The sequence below is a fragment of the Protopterus annectens genome, chromosome 2.part0 (genome assembly GCF_019279795.1).
Source record: "Protopterus annectens isolate FY-2018-M chromosome 2.part0, PAN1.0, whole genome shotgun sequence".
Classification (NCBI taxonomy): domain Eukaryota; kingdom Metazoa; phylum Chordata; order Ceratodontiformes; family Protopteridae; genus Protopterus; species Protopterus annectens.
This window is the reverse complement of record NC_056728.1, coordinates 137,135,447-137,156,690: the sequence shown is the minus strand read 5'-3', so window position 1 is coordinate 137,156,690 and position 21,244 is coordinate 137,135,447. Positions and strand designations below refer to the sequence as shown.

General features: G+C 39.4%; 1 long non-coding RNA gene across 1 annotated transcript in view; it reads right to left on the bottom strand.

Annotated features, from left to right (window-relative positions):
• Window positions 1-416: 416 nt before the first annotated feature.
• LOC122793000 overlaps window positions 417-21,244 on the bottom strand; it is a 126,330-nt gene continuing 105,502 nt past the window's right edge. The window contains exon 2 of the long non-coding RNA XR_006363439.1: window positions 417-2,302. This is a non-coding gene — a long non-coding RNA (uncharacterized LOC122793000). The remainder of the gene's footprint in view (window positions 2,303-21,244) is intronic.

Below are 21,244 nucleotides of genomic sequence, written 5' to 3'. Positions count from 1 at the left end.
ATGATGGAGACTTGACTGTATCATGAAAAGAAAAATGTGCTCTTTCTTCAAAAGTCAGTTTAAATCAAGAAGGAAGTGGAAAACATCTCAAGAACAGAGGACAGTTGCATCTGGTTAGTGCAGTCAGCTATTAATTGAAAGGCTGCTGGTTCATGTCACAGGAAAGGGTAATTTTTGCTGTAAGGTCAAGGATAGGAGTCATGATCTTTAAGTGAGCTTAAAGTATCAGCAGACATCTAGGTTTTTCACAAAGTCTGCCCCATATTATGAGATTTAGAACATACTCATATAAGCCTATTCAGTGCTATTTGCTAATGCCAGAAAAATAGGCATTTGCATCTAGATCTCACCTGACTGACCAATAGAAAAACAGTGTAAAAGTACAGCAAATTGATACTAAGCAGATAAGGCAGGTCTGATGTATTCTGTTCATCTTTATTGTATTCTAAGTTACACCAGTGATCTATACACAAAATAATCATATATTAAGAACACGTTTCTCATAAATTTGAAGCACAACCTATATACAGATAGATGTGTATATAATATGTATACACACACATACACACACTAAGCATGACTATTTGTAATAGTGAGAAAGAGGCAGCCAGCAACCATATTATAATGTTTTCTATTCTGAGGCACAGAGTTGTGGTTTGGCTATTGGTCCACTAGGAGTTCGTATTGGCACCTTAAATTATCAGTGTGGTGCTTTTTCAGCATTTACATCATCATCATTATTATTAAAAAAAAACTTTATCTTAGGAAAAGAGCTGATTTTAACCTGGGCAGTATAGTCCTTGGAGAAATGGGAAATTGATTTTCAAATGACTCCACAGAAGGAATGAATGAGCCCTTGCACTGTCATAGTATATTCAAAGGTTATGCCCGAAACTAGATGAGATAGGATGTTATTCCTAAAAAAAAATTTAAATACTGTTGCATACAAAAATACAGTTCAGCTTTACTCTGAATTAATATTTTACTGTGAATGTTTGCCTAAGGAGACCACAGATATGAATACATTTCATACATCTTAATTGAGCATGTACATATTTCCATATGGTATGATACATGGGATATTTTGGAAAGGACTGAGTGGAAGATGTGCATTGATATGCATATCTCAATAAAATAATTTGCCTCAGTTTAAGACACTAGGAACCTGTTGAACTCATTTGCATACCTAGAAGTTGTGCTGTCTGGCAGTTGATGCAGAGGATTAAAGCTATGAGCTATTAATGAGCTGGTTTATGTGGTCCAGGGTTGATTCCCTCAGATTCCATTAGCCTACTTTGTAACTGTGAGCAAGTTACTTAACCAGACACTACTGCCAGGCTTAGTCTGAAAAAGGTCCATGTGGATTAGTGCTCAATCCAAATTAACAAATACAACAACAAATAAAATAAAAACACAAATAAGGAAGGGTTAGTACCAAGTCATTAAAAACAGTGGCAGCATTTTAAGTTGCATGCTTTAAGCTGGTGACACAGTAGTCCCTTTGTGTTTGGTGCACATCTGAAGCAACGTTCATTAATGTATGTTTTGCTTAAATGGATAGGTATCTTAGTTTTTCAGTTTTAGAGCCATGTAAATCTTGGTTTCTTACACCCATAATAAAATGTCAGGAACTGTGATCACAGTCTTGTAGAAATTGGTCTTTCCAACACTGTGCTTAGCTGCCCTAGGTTTTCTCCTCTGGCAATTTTTATATTTTCTCTACATGAAGTTAACACTTCAAGGAAGAATGTTATTATATATACAGAATATTATTTTAAATGTATTTTTTCTTTTATTGTTTCATTAGATATTAATCTGTAACAGCAGCACAAACGGTCACAATTTGGGGAAAGATGGAAGACCATTCGTCTGTAAAATATTGAGCACATTTTCCATTTTGAAATTCTTCTTGCGTTTCACTTGATAAGCAGTTGAGATACTGTTGAAACATCTCTCTGCAGAGTTTCAGAAGCTTTTTCTGAGTAAGTGCAGCTGTTTCTGGGTTTTGTTCCAGTAGCTGGTAGTCTAGCATTTCTCCATTCATTCCCTCTTCTGATGTTTGCTGAGCTTTCTTGTACCAATCAGCTAAACTCGCCATTGTCTGTAAATCTGTTGTGGAAGGAGGAGGTTTTGAGGTACGCTTCCCTAAAGTTAAGATGCCAGCAGCATGCTTCCCAGAGCCAAAAAGGAAATCATAGATTTTACAATAGCATCTACGTTGTAGGCAACAGTTTGGAAAGTTCTGACCTTCTGGTAATATGAAAAGTACAAGTACAAGAGACAGAACAAAATTCTTTAGAGCCTGCAGAGAAGGAAAATGCATGTATTAGACTTCTGTTTATCCATTCATTAGTTCAAAGCTCTGTGTTGAAGAGGCAAAAGTTTGCAATACATTTAGGCACAATTTTACCTTGAACCATAAAATTTTAGGATTTTAGTTACCAAGAACCAAATAAAATGATATAGTAATTTCAAAGTAAATCCTGAATATATCTGTATGAAAATACATGTCTTGTTATGTGACTGTTTTTCTTGGTAATTCTTACCTTTATGCATAGAGAATGACAGACACTGGAATGTTGACTAGCATGTGTTGTATACCATCGGTGATGCTGTAAAAGTAAGTAAAACAGAGTAATTTACGGTGGATGGTAAAATGTATATTACCACTGTGGGTGCCTGTATTATTCTGAATTTTGTTTGCTACATACCCTATTCCATGATGCAGTCATGTGTCAGCAGCTGCAGTAGACTAGTCTGTCCTGTAGCAGGATACATTGTTAGCTTAGCTGATGATCCCATAAGAGAGTGAACTTGCATGTCTTCCATGTTGATCTTTGCAGATTTCACTGAGGCACCCTATAATACAGTATAATACTGCTTCTAGCTGAACTGCACATTTTTTCTCATAGGGATCAACAGATGTTTATACTGATGCTGTACATTGTAATACATATTGTTTTTCCTTTAGAATGTTGCTTCCCATCTCTAAGCTAAAATTGGGGTCTTTTAATTTTTAAGTTAGGGTTTTTTGGTCATCACGTTTGCATTAGAAAGAGCATAAACATTGATGGGTTTATTTGTGTGCACAAAATTTTGTAGGATTCTAACATTTTAAGTGACTTTTTTTTTTTTTAGGAAAGGTCAGTGCGACAGTGTGTCAAAGAGTGAAGGAGGGAACAGCAGTAGAGTGCCGTTAAAATGAATAAAACACTTTGCTGACAATAATAGTGGTTTTTTGCATTTTAATGGCACTTTGCCTCTGTTAAAATGAATAAAACATTTCACTGACAGTAAATTAAAACACTAAAACTAGGCAACTCAGAAGTTCATTAGGTTAGTTGCCCTTGTGAGACATTTTAAGACTAGCCAATTTCCCTTTTTGTGCTCAAAATAACCTATTCCTTTTGGTTATAGATTGGTCTTGCCTATCCCTTGGTCTGTAATTGTATATTATCCATAGAGAATGACTGGGATCATAACATAGGTAATTTGAGGGGACCCGTGCATGAGATAAAGTATTTTGGAGATGCCGCTGTCCATTAGCAATCCTGGGGTAAATTTTCTGTTTCACAGCTGTAGATCTAGGTTGTGCTTGAATGTGGACAGGGATGAACTTTATTTTAATGTGGAGGGGGAGTCTGTTCAACAACAGTGTTATCCACTGTGAGTTAGATATTGCAGAAGAGGTTTAGATCCCTAGACCATGTATTTCTGATGCCATTTGACTTGCTGATGTGCAGTAAATCATTCAGTAATGGGTTGCAGGATGCCTTGTGTGCCAGACATAGGTCGCCTCTTTGCAATTTTCAGGATACTGAGTATAGGGACAGGACTTTGAGTCGGTCAGTGTAATTGGTAGTTGGTGTCCTTTTAAAACATTTTTTATCTGTTTCCTACAATAATTTTATAAACTTTTCAAGCTGTCATGCATTTTTCTTTTCTCTTCTTTTTTTTTTTTGCCAACAGTTTACTCATTCATTTAAACAGAAGTTTGCAATGCCTAACTGCAAAAATCTTTTTGCATTTTTGTCAATTGCCACCATGCTTTTCATTTAGCTCAAAAAGTGTTACATATTCAGTATGAAGTAGTATGTAAAAACTAACCCATCACTCGTATTGCATCAGGACGTTGTCTTCCAGTTATATTAAAGTTCTATTACTTAACATGCAGATTTTTTTCTCCCTATTACTTATTGATCATTGGTTTCTATGCTGGGAGAGTAATTTAAGTAGACATAAGGAAGGGGTTCATCTTGGCTCTATCCCTTGTTTTGGAGACTGTCATTACTTTCTAAAGGAATTTGTGTGTAAATACTTGTGACATTTTGTGTAAAATTTTCTGTTTTTAACCAGATTTTTCTTTTGGTCTGGGGTTTGCATGTCTGAGGCAGAATATTGAGCTTGAGGGGGATTGTCAATGGTTTACTTACCTCAGTACTACTTTTTCTCTGTCTTGCATGTTACAAACTCATTCAGCCTCCACTATTCATCTGTGAAGCATTATTTTTTGATTAAGTGACAGAGCAGCCACTGATTTCATTGGGTCTTCCTTCCCCTGTCTGCATGGCAGTGAGTCTTTGGGTGTCAGGCTGGCTTGGCTTCTTAAACTACTCATCTTTTTTTCCATGGTCCCTCTAGTGTTGCACTTACAGCCACTATGGACCAGGAGATAGCTGCATCCTCTGCAGCTGTAGAGATGCCCTTGGTGGTAAGGGAAAGCCCCTCTGGTTGGTGTCAGGAGGAATGGACAGGTGGAGGTTCTTTACATGAGCCTGGAACTAGTATGACTTCCAAGGGTCTGTTATTTTCCAAGGAGTTTTACAGAAAAGTAGACATAAGACATTCTTCCCTTTTCCTGTTTCCATTTCTATGGACAGGAAATATTTGCCTAAGGAACTAATTTCATCCTTTTCTTTGCTTACTCCTTCAGGCAAGAAAAGAGAGTTCCCTCATTTTCGTGCTTGGATTTTCAGTCAAAAGGACAGGCATTGCAGGGAGATGGTTGTACTTCAGGAATTTCTTCTCACACAAAACATTCTGATTCTCAGGAAAGTGTTGCTTCCAATTTCCCTCTTGAAGATCTGTAATCTTTTTCTGTCCTTTTGCACAGAAAATGTATTAGAATTTGTTAAAATCGGATTTACCCAAGTCTGCAACTATTCTTCCTGTTTTGTCTATTTTAAAGAGTGTTTTTCTCACTGCTCCTATTTTATCTGACAGTCCACCTCCTACCCATAGGATGTTTGCCAGGTTATATGAGGTACTTAGTATTTTTTCTCTAACCCTGAAGTACATAGAGCAGTGGTTTCCTTATCCAAAACTGCTTGTGTTAAACAGATTGCTGCTGCTAATCCTATTTGTTCTAACAAGGATGGGAAAGCTTTTGATGCATTAGGTAAGAAAGTACGTTAGTTTTCACTTTTATTTCAAACATGCAAACTTTAATGGTTACCCTTCCTTCTGCTGTAAAAAATACTTGAATGCCTCTTTAAAACAGTTTTAATAACATAAGAAGCAGATGTTAGAGCATGCTTATGATGCTGCTGACATCGTTTCCAGAGCTGCTTCTAGGTCAGTCATAGGAAGATTTGCTTGGTGGTGGTCTCAAAACCTTCTTGGAGATGTTAAGGCTGAAATTTTAAATTCTGCCTTAGACAGTGAAGCTTTTGTTTGGCCCTACTATAGTTGAGGTTCTCAAAAAGATGTCATGAAAGGAGAAAATGGATTCAAGGAGTTACTTTCTTCCTCCTCAGCTTCCTTTTTCAATAAGCAATTCAAGCAGCAAGGAGCTGTCAAACCAGACTGTAAAAGGCAATGGCAAGGACTTCCTATAAAAGAATGGTAAAGCTTCTAAAAACCAAGGGGATTCCTCCCAGTCACCATGTGTTTGCAGCTGTTTAGCTCCCACTACCACCACAATCATCCATCCTAGCAATCTCTCCCTATCAGTTTTCATTTTCCCTTGTGGCACCCGATTGTTTCAGACAAATGGGTTGTAACTGTGATTCAGGAGTACAAATGACAATGAGAACCTTTCCCATGGTATTTCCCTTGCCCAGTAAACAAAGTCATACTGTTCCCTCTGATTCTGCATCAGATGTTTTCTTAGGGAGTAATAACAGTCAGTGCCTCCCTGCTGGATGGGAAAAAAATTTACTCAAGTTTTTTTCTGGTACAAAGAGGGAGGAAACTTGAAGGCCTTTGCTAGACCTTTCCTTTCTAAATCATTTTGTCAAGATTCCAAAGTTCAGAATGTTACCCCTTCAGTGCATTTTGACTCTGCTCCCTTTACTACCTTTCATGGTAAAGCTAGACTTAAAGGATATCTACTGTCACATTCCCATTACCAAGCAGTTCAAATGTCAAGATTTTTTTGTGATTGGCATACATTCAGTTCTCTTTCTTACCATTTGGACTTTTCACTGCACTAAGGATTCATTACAGACTTCATGGCCTTAACATTTTTTCCATATTTGGACAATTGTCTTATCTTTCTTGACATGAGGAAAAAGTCTGCAGTCTTTTGCAGCTGTTCAGAATATTTTGCTTAGTCTGGGTTTTCAAATCATTTTACAGACGGACTCTTCAGTTAACTTCCCAGACCATACAATTTTGATATCCTTTAGGCACCATTTTTCTAAGGACGTGCAGCAGGGACTGAAGGAGAGAAAAAAATTGCTACTAAGAAATCATATATGTGTAAGTAGAAACCAGTTTATGCCAGTCAAAGACTGAGGACTCAGATTGGGCCCCTGCTGCCTCTGATTCTTGATTATTTGTGTGAGCTCCTGCCCTCTAGCTTTTATTATTCCTCTGAAAAGGTTTGTTTGGCATTTTTGCTTGCCTGCCCTTAGATTCCTCTTTCTAAACATCCACAGGCTAAGTAGGTTTTAAAAAGGATATTATGTTTGTCTAGAAAACCGGTGGCGCCGCCTTGGGATCTTAACTTTGTGCTTGGAAAATTCACTCTTTTACCATTTGAATCCACTATCAGGCTGACAAGCTGGTTCAAAAGGGAAAAGAGTGAACCAGCTCACTAGCTTAGGCTGCATTGTGGTTCTTAACATGGAAGACTTTTTCTCATTAGCCTGACTTCTAGGAGAATATCAGAGTTACATTTGCTTCCAGTAAGTCAACTCTACCTCATTTTTCTGAAGGACAGTGTTTATTTGAGAACTCATCTTTCTTTTATGGCTAAAGTTGTTTTTGAGTTCACATTGAGCCAGACTATTAATCTCTCTGTATGTTTTCTTGACCACCCCCCTCCCAAGAACAAAGGAGAAAAGATTCTTCACACTCTAGATGCCTACAGGTAGCTGGTATACCTAGACAAAACACAGACCTTCAGGAAAACTGACCATCTGTTTATTATGAAGTTAAGGGGAAAAGACAACCAGTGTCAAAGCAGACAATTTCCAGAAGGTTGTCTCATAGCATTGTTTTTTGTTATTCTCACCATAATCATCCCCTTCCAGGCAGTGTTATGGCCAATTTCACCAAGACTTTGGCTTATTCTGTGGCTTTCTGGAAAAGGGTGGACATGAAGTATTATAGAGGCAGCAACATGGTCCCCCCGTACATACATTTGCAAAGCACTACAAACTGGAATCACTTTTTCAGGTCCAGAACAGGCTTTGCTATGGCCATTCTCCAGGATTCTTGGTTTACTTTTCCTCCTTGCTTATTTTAAAGTTATGGTAATCAGCTGAAATAGGTTAAGGCTACTGCAACAGTGATCTAAAGAGGAACACAGTACAGCTGTGTAAGTAAACTTACCATAATAGTAGTTTTAATGGATCTCCCTCCAGTCCACTTCTTTTAGTGTGATTTCTTTTATATACTGTGAGGTTGTGGATGCATATACCATTAAGTATATAATTTTACCTTTTGGTATGTTCCATAACATTGTTTCTTTTGGGGCTCTTGCCTCTCTTCTAGGCAAGAAAACATATTATTTTGGTGTCCTTTTATACAGAACTCCAGGCAGAGCATGTGCAATGTGTCTTTTAGCTTTTAAAGCTGACTGGTGAGTGGTGGTAGGACCCAAACAGCTTAGACTACTGCAACATTAATATATTATAATATCTACTGTTATGGTTAAGTTTGCTTCTACAACTGTACTTTTTTCTGTAGCTATAAATTATACTGAGTTTCTAGAAGGAGCTGAGCAGTGTCTTTCCAGCAAATTGGCACAGCAGCTTGTAATGTGTTGGATGTTTTGGGGATTCTGTCATTCTGAAACAGCTTTCGTTGTTATTGTAGTAGCTATAGACTTCATTAGCACCCCATATGCAACAAAACTAATAAGATAGTCTCCGATTTAGTATATGGTATTATCTGTGTAAGAAAAGGGAACTAAGGATAATGGAATGCACCTAATGTGGTCTGGTCTTCTGCACTTGGCAAACATAAAAACCTCCATGAAGCTGACAACACATCTGTAGATTCTGTGCTGATAGTGAGTACCATGCAAATTGTTATATGGTGTCAGAAGTGGATAATAATGTAATTAAACAATGAAAAGTTGAGAAATATAATATGAAAGTCATACTAGTTAATTTCCAAAAATAGTCACCTTTTGTATTTTCCATCACATAGCTTATGAGAAGTTCTCTGACTGTTGTTGTGGAAAGATAGTCCAACTGCAGCCACCTAGAATTATGCCACTGCAAAATAATAGCAGAAATCTGGAATTAGCAATTCTAGAACTATGTTAGTGGTATAGTCAGGAAGCCTGAAAAGGTCAGTGTTTTTCCATGTCTGCATGTTGCAAGGAAAAGAGTACTTGGGGCATTTTAAGAAGAAAAGAACAGAAATGGGAATAGAATTACTATGTACTTGAAAGAGAGCTTGCCTTGTATTAAACATTTATCCTTCAGAAAACAATCTGGGTAGGAACTACTGATGCTTATGCTATTGAGCCAAAGAATGGAACAAAAAACAAATTCAAGGGGTTGCATGATTTGTTAAGACACAATACATACATATATATGTTATTTATTTTTACATTTGTTTACCAGGATAGTTCAACTGGGTTCAAGCCCTTTTTCAGCGACGGCCCAGGGAGAAAAGCTCCACTGGTCATATACAATAGGTTACAATGTAATACAAACTTCAAAAGTTACAAGAAGGTTCACTCAAACATGTTTACAGAGACATAACCAAGTTGCAATAAGGTTCACAGTCATACGGTTGGTAATGTTCACAACCAGTTGGTGTAGAATTATTTTACTTAGTAAAATAAAATATTTGCAGGAGTAGCTATACATACATATAATAAAGAAATTGACTGAATATGTTATGGATTGTTCAAGAAGTTGGGAGATCAATTAAGTAGAAGGGTGAGTTAGACTAGGGTGGGGCTAAGTTTGCAAGGATGGGAGGAATGAGTTGTGGGGGGTAGAATGCAGTTATGCTGGTGTATTGAGAGTGGAAATTGGAGCGGGTGTGTTTCTGGCCAAGTTGTGTAGTTAGGAGATTTAAAGGTTTTGGGAGTTAGCCTAGGCAGATACATGAGCAGATCCTGTTGTTTCACAGGTATTCTCTTAGGAGTTTTTTAAATTGGGGTGAACTGGAAATGTTAACAATATGTCATGGAATAGAGTTCTATATCTTGGAAATATAGTTAGAATAAAAGGAGTTTCCAGCTTTGTTGTTGCTTTTAGTGACATTTAGGAGAGTTTTATAAGAGAATCAGAGTTGTCTGTGGAGTAAGGGAAAAGCAGGAGTTTTTTTCAGGTTGGAATACAATTCTATGGACAGAGATGAGTTGAGATGGGGAAGTTCTAACCATTTTAGATGGTGTAGGGCAGAGCAATGGTGGGATTTGTGAGGGGAATTGCTAGCAAAGTTTGCTATTTTGTTATAGCGGGAGTTAAGTTTGGTGAGGTCAGATTTGCTTTCGTTGGTGAATATAGGGGAGGCATAGAGAAGCGTGGAGAGGAGATGAGTTCTTGCTATATCTTGTTGGGTGTGATTAGTGAGAAAAGGCTTAATTCTATAAAAAGAGCCTAGTTTGATGTGAGTCTTTTTAATGGTCTGAGCCAGATGTAGGCCAATTTTCATTTTATTATCAATTGTGACATCTAATAACTTTGAGAGATGGCTGGTATAGCGGTGGTGGTGGTTGTGGAGTGTATCTGAAAAGTTGGGTGTTTGGTGTTTTGATGGGATGGAAAAGCATTAGCTTGGTTTTGGAGAGATTATGTATAAGTTTGGCTTTGGTTAGCCAGGTTTCTACTTCAGTGAATGACTGCCGAGTGTTTATTTTTAATTGTTTAACAGAAAATCCAGTATAGATGAGGGTCAAATCATCTGTGTATTGGATGACTGAGGCAAAGGGAGTGGACTTTTGTATCTGGTTAGTGAAGATGGAGAATAGTAGGGGCCTAGTATTGGACTTTGGGGAACACCAATGTTGACAGGAAGTAGAGTGGAGAGTTCCTGTTGCCATTTGACAGTTTGCTGTTGGCCAGTAAGGTAGCTGTGGAACCATGTCAGGGAGGAATGGCTGAGGTTAAGATTGGCAAGCTCGATGAGCAGTTTCTGGTGGGAAACTGTATCAAAGACTGGAGAGATCGAGAAAGAAAGATGAGATAAATTTACTTTAGATTCTGTATTGGTTTACGGTGTCAGTGAAACTAAGGAGTGCAGTTGTGGTGTGGGCAAAATCTGTGTTGGGTGTGAGATAGGAGGTTGTTGGCAAGTAGGTGGCTTGAGAGTTGGGTATGAAAACATTTTTGTAAAAATTTTGGAGAGGTGAGAGAATGGCAATGGGTCTATAATTGGTCAGTTCAGTGTTGCTGCCCACTTTGTGCTAGAGAATAATGTATATCTTCCAGTTTACTGGAATGTAGTTTTCAAGGATAGATTGATTAATCAGGATTGAGACTAGGAAGGTGATAGTATCTGCTACTATTTTTAGAAATTCAGCAGGAAAGCTGTTTGCTGCTAGGGTAGTGGGTCTGAGTTTTTTAGTAGTTTTTAATGGTATGAGTTGGAACTTGTTTAAAGGAGAAGGAGTTACTGGCTGGTGTTTTAGTGGTTGGGATAGTTGGAGATAGAGGTGTATTTTGGTGAGAGTTGATTCGGGAGTATATTGAGCTTGTAAAGAAGGTATTAAATGGGGAGGCTATGCTGTCAGTTGATGGTGCTATATTTGGTTTGAGGGTAGTGGTGTTAGCTAGCTGGAGTATTTTTTTTTTTTTAATGGAAGGCCAACATTTTTGGGATTATTGTGGTTTACTTGCTGGGCAGTTGTGTAATACGTTTTTTTTTTTTTTTTGTTAGATTTTATTTGGGATTTTGCTTTGTTTCTTAGTTCCTTGTAGAGTTGTATGCTTCTGAGACTTTTGCGACTTTTCCAGTGTGACCAGGTTGCAGCCCTTTGTCTAAGTAGGATTTTGGTTTCTTTGGTGAGCCGTGGTGTATCTTGGTTTCTTAGGTGAGCAGATCTTCAGGGGGCTAAGCTATTGAGGATGTTTAGAAAGGTGTCATTAAAATGTTGCACAGCTGCATCTAAGGGTAAGGTTTTGAGGGGTGCCCAGTTACATAGTTGTAGCATAAGTATAGTAAGTTTGGAAAATAAACAGGTAGGCCTTTAAGACATGCTGTGGAAGCATGCAAAGTGACTGAAATTTCAAGCATAACTTTGAAGGAATTAAGTAAAGATATAGTGGTTAAATTAAATGCACATCAATAAAGGAAACTTATATCAACAATTCATAAAACAGTTGTGTGGAGTGTTTAGAACTTTAACACAGTTGCAAACCAAGCATTCTGTATTACACTGGGCTAGAAGCACAGCAGGAAGACATTTCCAGCATGTAATCAGTTTTATAGAAGGTACAACAAAGATACTAGACATATAAATGAAGATGTTAAAAATCTGTATATAACTGAATCAGGAGAGGAAAATCAGCTGTTTGTAAGTATTCTAAAAAGGACAGTAGCTGATATAAAGTCAATTAAAGAGACAGTGTATCAAGAAAGTCATAATGTCAAGAAAAGCTTATAATTAATTAAGGTGCAGAATTTAATTTAGATACAGGTGCAGCATGGAGTTTGTTAGAAATACTTGTGAAGAATTGGGGCTGAAAATGACAGATTCCTTTGTGACAAATCTCACAAACCTGAGATGTCACGAACATATACAAAGGCTAGGTATGTTACTCGATTAATAGACAGGCTCTGTGCAGACTCCTTTGACCCATCAGATGTTGTGAGGAGTTGTACGCATGAGAAGGGAATCAAAAGCAACCCCAGTATTATATAGCACTGTCAGCGTATGTCATATCCAGCTGGGCAGGAGTGAGGAGAGCACTGCTACTCACACCACAGGCAGGATATTACCAGTGGGAGTAACACTGTTGATTTGCTAAGTCTACTTTACACACAGAGGGTAGTCCTTAGTGGGACTACCCAAAAATTGTTAGGATGATTGGCCATCCGACCATTATGCAAGCAATGGCAGGTATGTTCAAGGACTAAATGGTGGGAGAGCCTGAGAATACATGGGTTAGAACAACATATGTGTAGGGCCCCTAATGCTCGGGAGAGGGCAATGTGTGGAGGTGTGTCATGGCTGCAATAACAAGTGGGCAATGGATGGTATGCGTGTATTTTGAACATGAGTGGGGTGGAGGAATTATGGGTATGAAATTATGGAGCCAAGCGTGCCAGGGTTGGATGGGCTGGTTCTAATTGGACCACCCCGTGGAGGTCAGCGAGTTCGTTATAAGTATATATGCATACACACATGCAGAAGTACATTCTCTGTAACACGTTCATTTCACTTGCAGACATAAATAACATGAATATGCCCTTACAAACTTTGACAGTGGATAGAATAATAGGTTGCGCAGAAGAGGTACGGGACGAAACTGCTAAAACGCAGAAGTGTGTATAATGTCCGAAGTCAGTGCTATGCTGAAAATAATCAAATGTGAGGACTTTCCCACAATTACTAAACTGGTCTACTTGTAAAAGAAATATGCCGAACACATATATAATTAGGCTCTCATGTGTAACGTGTGCATTACCACATAGTCATGCATATTAATTTATTGTAGTGTCATGTTAACGGGAGTAAGGATGTAATGAAGTATAGAGTCTAATCTTGACATAAACACATGCGTGTCCCATGTGGGACAACCCAAAAAATTGCATATAGTATTCTTTTGGTCGCTCATGTCACCAATGTTTCTGGACGAAACGTTTGGGAGTTCTGAGGATACTTGGAGTGAGTCAGCCGATGGGATGGGTCTATAGGAGTAAGGAGTGGCCAATGTGTAGTGGTGTGGATACACCGCAAATCTGACTGGAGAATGGATGACTGCAGTGTTAGGGAGGCGTTGGGGTGTGTGTTTGGGGAACCAGGAGCCATGGGTATATATGCAAATGAAGCAGCACAGCAATAGTGTATTGGTTAGAGCAACCACCTAATGAACAGACATTCCCGTACTGAATCCCACTGTACCACATACCATTTACCATCGGTAATCTGTACATGAACATATTGTGACATCTGTCTGCTGTATAACCTGCAAAATATCAATTAAAAGTTAACTAGAGTGAAGTGTCAGTGTCATAATGAATAAGGCACTGGTAAGCAGGTCAAGCATATATAAACACTAGTAAGCATGTGTAAGTGCATTTGCGCGGGATATGTATTGCTTTACAGACACACACACACACATATATATATATATATATATATATATATATATATATATAGTTGCAGACATATATGTATACTATATATATATATATGTATATATATATGTGTGTGTGTGCGTAGATATACAGCTATGATAGGAAACAGCACACAAGAATGACATATGTTCACAGGCTATGCCAATGGAAGTGAGGAGCCCAAGCAAGAAACATGAAACATGTAGCATGACCTTCCACCCTCCCAGCCGGACACGGGAAACATTCACACAAACAATGCGTGTGTGCGCGCGCGCGCGTAGATATACAGCTATGATAGGAAACAGCACACAAGAATGACATATGTTCACAGGCTATGCCAATGGAAGTGAGGAGCCCAAGCAAGAAACATGAAACACGTAGCATGACCTTCCACCCTCCCAGCCGGACACGGGAAACATTCACACAAACAATGTAAAGAGCCCACTGCTCCCCAGACTACAGGCAGGATACAACCGGAGGGGTACACAGTGCACCCGTGAATTCTACTCTTGGAACACAGACAGGAGCTTCCCTTGCGGGACACCCCAAAAATTTCCAAGACCAAAAGAAGGTGATAGACTGACCATTCTGGCTGTGGTGTATACATACTCGGAATACAAGGGTGGGAAACCCTGATGACCCATGGGCCGAGACAATTGTATGAAATGGGTCCCATGAAGTGGAGAGTGGGCAGCGTGTAGTGGTGTGTCCAGAACAGACCAGGACCCAGAGTAAGGATGGGTGTTGTTGAGGAGATGCGGGTGGGGGAACTATGGGTAGCTACTTATGGGTCTAGGAGTGCAGGTGTTGGCTGATGTGGGCCTATATGGACAGCCCCAGGGATGTAAGCGAATGTGTTCATTGGGCAAAGGCGTCGCCCAATGAGCAGCCACACCCACTATGAGTCCCACTGCAGCAAAGGGTAATCTATATGGCAAGGAACGGAATAACCAGATGTAGATGTATATATGTAGAGGTATGTGTGTGTATATCCACCCATAGCGACATAGAGATAAGCCTCTCCCTAGTACAAATGTATACATACAGAGACAGAATACGGATACATACCCACATATAAATATATACATATGCAGACACCCATAGACCCATATGTTGAGATATATATATATATATATATATATATATATATATATATATATATATATATATGGTACTTACGTATTATCGCAACCACATTTCCGCGATAATACCACTTGCTTCTCGATGTAGGAACCTGGCTGTTAATGTTGTAGAAATTTCAGGAATTGTCTTTTCTTTCACAGTGAAGGTTGTTTTAAGACGAGGTTGCAGGAGCAGTGGAAAAAATTAGTGTCGCTGTGGCTGTATGCACTTTACTGCCAGCATGTGTGGAGCTGTCTCATTTGTGCATTAACAATGCTTAGAGCCACACCGACGCTAACTTTTGCCATTGTTTTTGATAACCCTTCTTAAAACAACCTTCACTGTGAAAGAAAAATCAATGTAAACATAACCATAGCTGTGCTGCTAATCTCAGTCACCCTTCCCTCTCTAACTTTGTTTGCCTTTTCTTAATGGCTAATCCATACACTTACATGCTTTCTTCCGGGAGCTGCAGTAACCAACACAACGACAATACAGTTCTTGCAAAAAAAAAAAAAAATACAGTACTATCACATCATAAATCATCAAACAGCATTTCATTTAATTTGACTGCAAAACTAAGCAGACACAAATCATGTAAAAGAACAGCTTAAGCTACTTGAAACACTCATTTTCAGGCCATCATGTGTATTATCGCAACCGCGGAAATGTGGTTGCGATAATACGTAAGTACCATATATGTATATATATATATATATATATATATATATATATATATATATATATATGTGTGTGTGTGTGTGTGTGTAGAGAGAAAGAGAGAGACAGCAAAATATAAATATACATGTATATTAACTTCACTCTAAATTCTTAACTATCCTAGACCAACATGCACCTATACGTAACATAAGAATTAGGTCAAAACCAGCCCCATGGCTCACCAAAGATACCAGGCAAAAAGTCCTACTTAGAAACAAAGCCTGGACTAGGTGGCGAACTACCAAAAGCTCATCTACTCAACAGACATTTAGACAAATAAGAAATGCTACTAAAAAAGCCATACTCTTAGACAAAAAAAAAACTTTTACTACAAAATACAGCAAACACACCAAAATAACCTTCAAAGATTCTGGACAAATATCAATAGACTCCTTTATCCAGGACACTCCAGTACACCAACACCAATAGGAGCGAACCATGACACTCCCATCCAAACTGCTAATGACTTTAACTCCTTCTTCACAGATGCCATCCAAACTCTAGCCAGTCAGCTATCTCCTGACACCTCTAGCATTCCCACCCACATAACAAGCACTCTTCCTACCTTCCTATTACAACCTATATCCACTAACTTTATTTTCAAACTCCTAGAAAAACTAAAGCCTTGTACCCCTTCCGCTGACTAAATCCCAGGTGAATACCTACAAAAAGCAGCCAAAGCAGTTGCTTATCCTGTATCCATCCTGATAACAGAACCATCAAAGAAGGATATATCCCTACTAGTTGGAAAGTCTCACACATTATCCCCCTGCACAAAGGTGGCAACTCCAAAGAATATTCTAACTAGACCCATAGCCCTTCTATCCCCCTTAGCAAAAATAATGGAAAAATGCATTCACCATAAGCTAATAGGCCATCTAACTCAACACAACTTACTAGCTAAGAGCCAACATGGCTTTAGGCCATTCTATAGTACCACTTCTGCCCTTCTATCCTTTACAGACACCATTAATAGAAACCACAATAACAATTTACTCTTTTCAGCACTATTTATTGATCTTTCAAAGGCTTTTGATATGTTAAACCACACATTGCTTATCAATATTCTCAAATCGCTTTCCCTGGATATTCAATCTATAAAGTGGTTTACTTCCTACCTGAGCAATAGGCAACAAGCAGTGCGCTGGGAAAATAATCTATCATCCCACCTGCCAGTCACACTGGGAGTTCCCCAAGGCTCCATTCTAGGTTCTCTCTTATTTTCAATTTTTATTAATGATTTCTACTTGGCTGTTCCCACTGCAACTTGTATACAATATGCAGATGACTCTACATTAATCTGCACAGCTAAATCTGCTTCTGAACTGCAATGCCAAACCCAGAAAGTATTTAGCATAGTTGAGACGTGGTTCTTAAAGTGCTGCTTTCTACTGAATCCCAAGAAAACAAAGCTCCTACTCTTTACTCCTACTTGTAGGTCCACACCAATAGATATCTCAGTCATTTCTAACAATGGTACCCTCATTTACCCAGACTCTACCACCAAACTCCTTGGTATTACAATAGACAACAACCTTAACTTCGACACCCACATTAACAACACTATAAAATCAGTTAACAGAAAAATGGGCTGCCTGTACAGAGTCAAACCCTTCCTTACTCCAATAGAAAGAACTACCATTGCCCACTCCCATCTAATCTCTACTCTACTCTATGCCTCACCAATATACACTAACCTATCCAAAAAGAATCTTCTCAAACTTGCTACCTCTTATCATAATATTGCCAGATTTGCCACTGGTAAACCCTTCAGAACCCATCACTGTCAGAATCTTAAGCAACTCGGATGGCTTGAACTTCAAAACCAGCTTCAACTGAACCAACTTACAATTGCCCATAAGGTCCTTTACCAGCCAAACAATACTCCAATACTCTCAGACCTCATAACCCCCTACAAAAATCTTAATGCCTTGCGTTCTTCAAATAAACTCCTAGTTAACATCAACAAGTCTCACAACATGGCTGGGGACTCTATTTTCAAACACAACTGGGAAAAACTGGAACCTTCTACCTATTGAACTTACTTCCCTTCCTTCCTTACCACTCTTCAAACAAAAACTTAAAACCTTCCTCAAAACACACTGGCTATGCCCTTGTACCAACCTTGACTAACCTATCATTAATACTACTAATATATTTTCTAACTGTTCTCTCTCCACTAATTTAATCTTCTTTAGTTCAATGATAAGCATCTAGTAAGAACCTGGATACTATTTTTTAGCCACTAGCATACTTATATTATCTTGCTCTAAACTTTGTATATAGTTTTATGTTATTTTACTGTTAAATGTATATAATATATTCTATATCTACTTATTGTTTTTTTTTATGTAACAATTACTTATTGGCTGTTTGTATCTGTCTTGGAGCTTTTCTCCCCGGGCCTCTACTGAAAATGGACATATATCCAGCTGGACTAGCCCGGTCAACAAATGTAAAATAAATATAAAATAAATAAATGTATGCATACATATACATATATATCTGTATATAGTAATGTAAATAGATATATATATGTGACTAAATACATATATATATATATATATATATATATATATATATATATATATATATATATATATATATATAGCTAGGGTATGATACAGCAGTTACGAGTAACATATGTTCACAGGCCGTGCATATGGGGGTGAGGGGTCCAATAAACAAACATGTAACACGTAGCATCAACCCCCCCCCCACCACCCAGCTAGGCCGGTGAGACATACAGACACACAATGAAGGTAAACACACCACTGCTTCCCAGACCACCGGCAGGATACTACCAGTGGGAGAGACCTGCCAGGTCTAATCTTGAAACATAGACATTGATGTCCCTTGTGGGACACCAAAAATTAATGATTGGAGGCAGACCCGGTAATGACTTATCAAACCAGGCTGGAGATGTACATGGACCAGTAGGCTGTGCAAGCCTGATAACCCATGGGTCGACACAGCATACGACATGTGTCCCGACACAGAGAGAGAGTGGGCAGTATGTAGTGGTGTGTTTATACCCCACCTGCACCCACAGTAAGGATGAGTGCTGTAGAGGAGTGGCAGGTGGGGGAACTATGGGTATGCAATTATGGGCCTAGGCGTGCAGGTGTTGGCTGGTGCAGTTGTATTAGAACCGCCCCAGGGATGGAAGTAATATTCCAAAATGGGCATAGCTGATGCCCATACCTCTCAACCCCTAAGAGCACATCCACTGGACAGGCCATAAACAATTGGGGGAACAAATAGGGACCATACCTCTGAACTGTCCCCGATTTCGACTCAGTTTCTAACTCTGTCCCACTTAAACCCTCCTAATACTAGTGACATTTGGAGGAAAGGTGGTGAATTACATGTAATGAATAATGACAATTAAGAGTTATAAACATCATTTACCTCAGAAAATGTGTATGAATTCATATGCTCTGAGTCTGTCAATGTGTCAGGTTAATAGCACCAATAATTTAAATGTGTCCCTGATGTTGTTATGCCGTGTCCCTGATTCAGTTTGTATTTTCCCCAATCGTATGAGAGGTCTGATAGGGACAGAAAGCACATATTCCACTGACAACCTTAAAAAGATGATAGAATATTAGGTATGCAGTAGCATGACTCGGCTGAAGGCTGTGGGTTCCAAAACCCAATTACTTGTTTGTATTGAAGAGTGTCAGTTCCCATGTATTAGCCAGATGGGTGCAGATTGTAAGAGGAACACACCAGTAATATGAATCAAACTCTGAATAGGCCGTGGATTCCGTACAGTCAAACGGCATGCTGTCTCCTAATGGGCAGCCATTCCAGATACTGTAGGCATGTAATCCGATGTAATAGGCATCACAAGGTAATATCGTAGTCCTCACTCCCACCCAGGGGTGTGAGTGTCAGATGCAAACACCAAATGCAGTGCATTTGCAAGTGTGGGAGCAAGTGGGTGTAAGCCTGTTTGGCCGCCAGTATGCGAATATTACACTGGTAAAGCAATGTAGAGGCTGAGTGTAACAACTGTAACCAGAGATTAGCATTGCTTAGCACCGCGCAACCCCACACACACCTGCTCACAACTGCTTTAATGTGCCTTAATCACTCCTTATCCAATGGCCTTGTTCTGCCCTGCAACAAAATAAATGGCCTCTGGAAGGCTCGAAACCAGGACCCTGCACACACAGCTATTGTGATTTACCACTAAGCCATGGCAGATATAATAAGACCAGACCTTATCACAAACATATCATCCAGCGCAGTCATTCAACAGTATAGGAAATGTATTCCATCATGTAGTTGTATGTGTGAGTGTTTATGTCCAGCATATAGATACATACATATATATATATATATAGATAGATATATCAGGAACATCCCATGTGACAACAAAGCATTACAAAGGAATGAAAAGGGAAACACCAGCAACGCCTGTATTATGTAGTGGTGTTGTCCTATGTAATATCAAGACTCAGACAGACGTGTCATTCATACACGCAAGCATTTGTATATTGGCCATATACATCACTCTGTGCATGTTATTTACATTAACACAACAGTTCCTGTCCAATCATTATGTGAGAACAGTACTCTTGCAAGGTTCTGTGTGCGACATCATCATGATAAAGGTAAATGGGGTAACCATAGAAGGACCGGTAGTGTGTGTACAATGGGGTCGTCCACATCATGTGTACCTGGAACATTTAGGAGTCATGTGCATACTAGGATCATGTGCCTGAGAGACAGGGGTGAGGACAACTGGATTATGTTGTAATGCATATTAAAAGGGTTACATGTGTCCAATGGACAGCTATGTATGGGGCAAATGTTCTAGGAACCGATTGACCTTTTGTATCTGTAGGGTGAGAGTGGGATGTGGGGGAAGGAGAGTAGGTATGCTTGTGGAGGATAGGTAGGGTAGGATGGCAGATAAGACAGCATACAGGGTCAGTATATGACACGTGGGGGGATACACCTCAGACGGGGGTGTTTGGCATTCACAAGCCCATGAGCCCCAGATGGAAACAGTGGGACAGAGGTCACCAGCCATGGGCAACCACCACTGCATCAAAACAGCGGTAAAGGTGGCAGTGCTGGGGGCTGTCTAGGAGTGGCAGCCTCACTCTGTAAATGTGACACTCTGCCCTTCAGCTGGCGTATCTGGCCTCAAAACCCCTTACTGAGCCCCCTACGCACCACGTCCAGGATTGTACGACAGCGGACATGTTCCTGTCTGGACCTGCTCCCAGGGGGGACAAGCCCCATCCTTAGTGGCGGTACCACCAGAAGGTGGTGCAGAGCCAACAGAAGTGGAGGTCCAAGGCTGGGCCCCATATGTGCTGGTGCCCGGTGCCATGGCCAGCCAAAGTGGGACAGGAGTAGTAATAGTCAACAGTATTCAGGATTACTTACAACAGCATGCATAGATATGACCATCAACCCAACACAACAGATGGTATACATTTGCAGAGGGAGCAAAACACATGCATATATACTACATGACATCTGTACAAAGTGTAGAAGACTTGTGACTCCAGCTATGAACAGTGGCCTATTATTGGCATGTCACTGAGAACCCCAGACAATGTATGTCATACCACTGTTTCATGTGACATATGTCAAGTCAGGGATGCAATGGCAGTAACTCATCACTATCACCATGTACTGGCTGCAATCCTCACACTATACTCCTGCTGTTCACAGATGTGTGTTC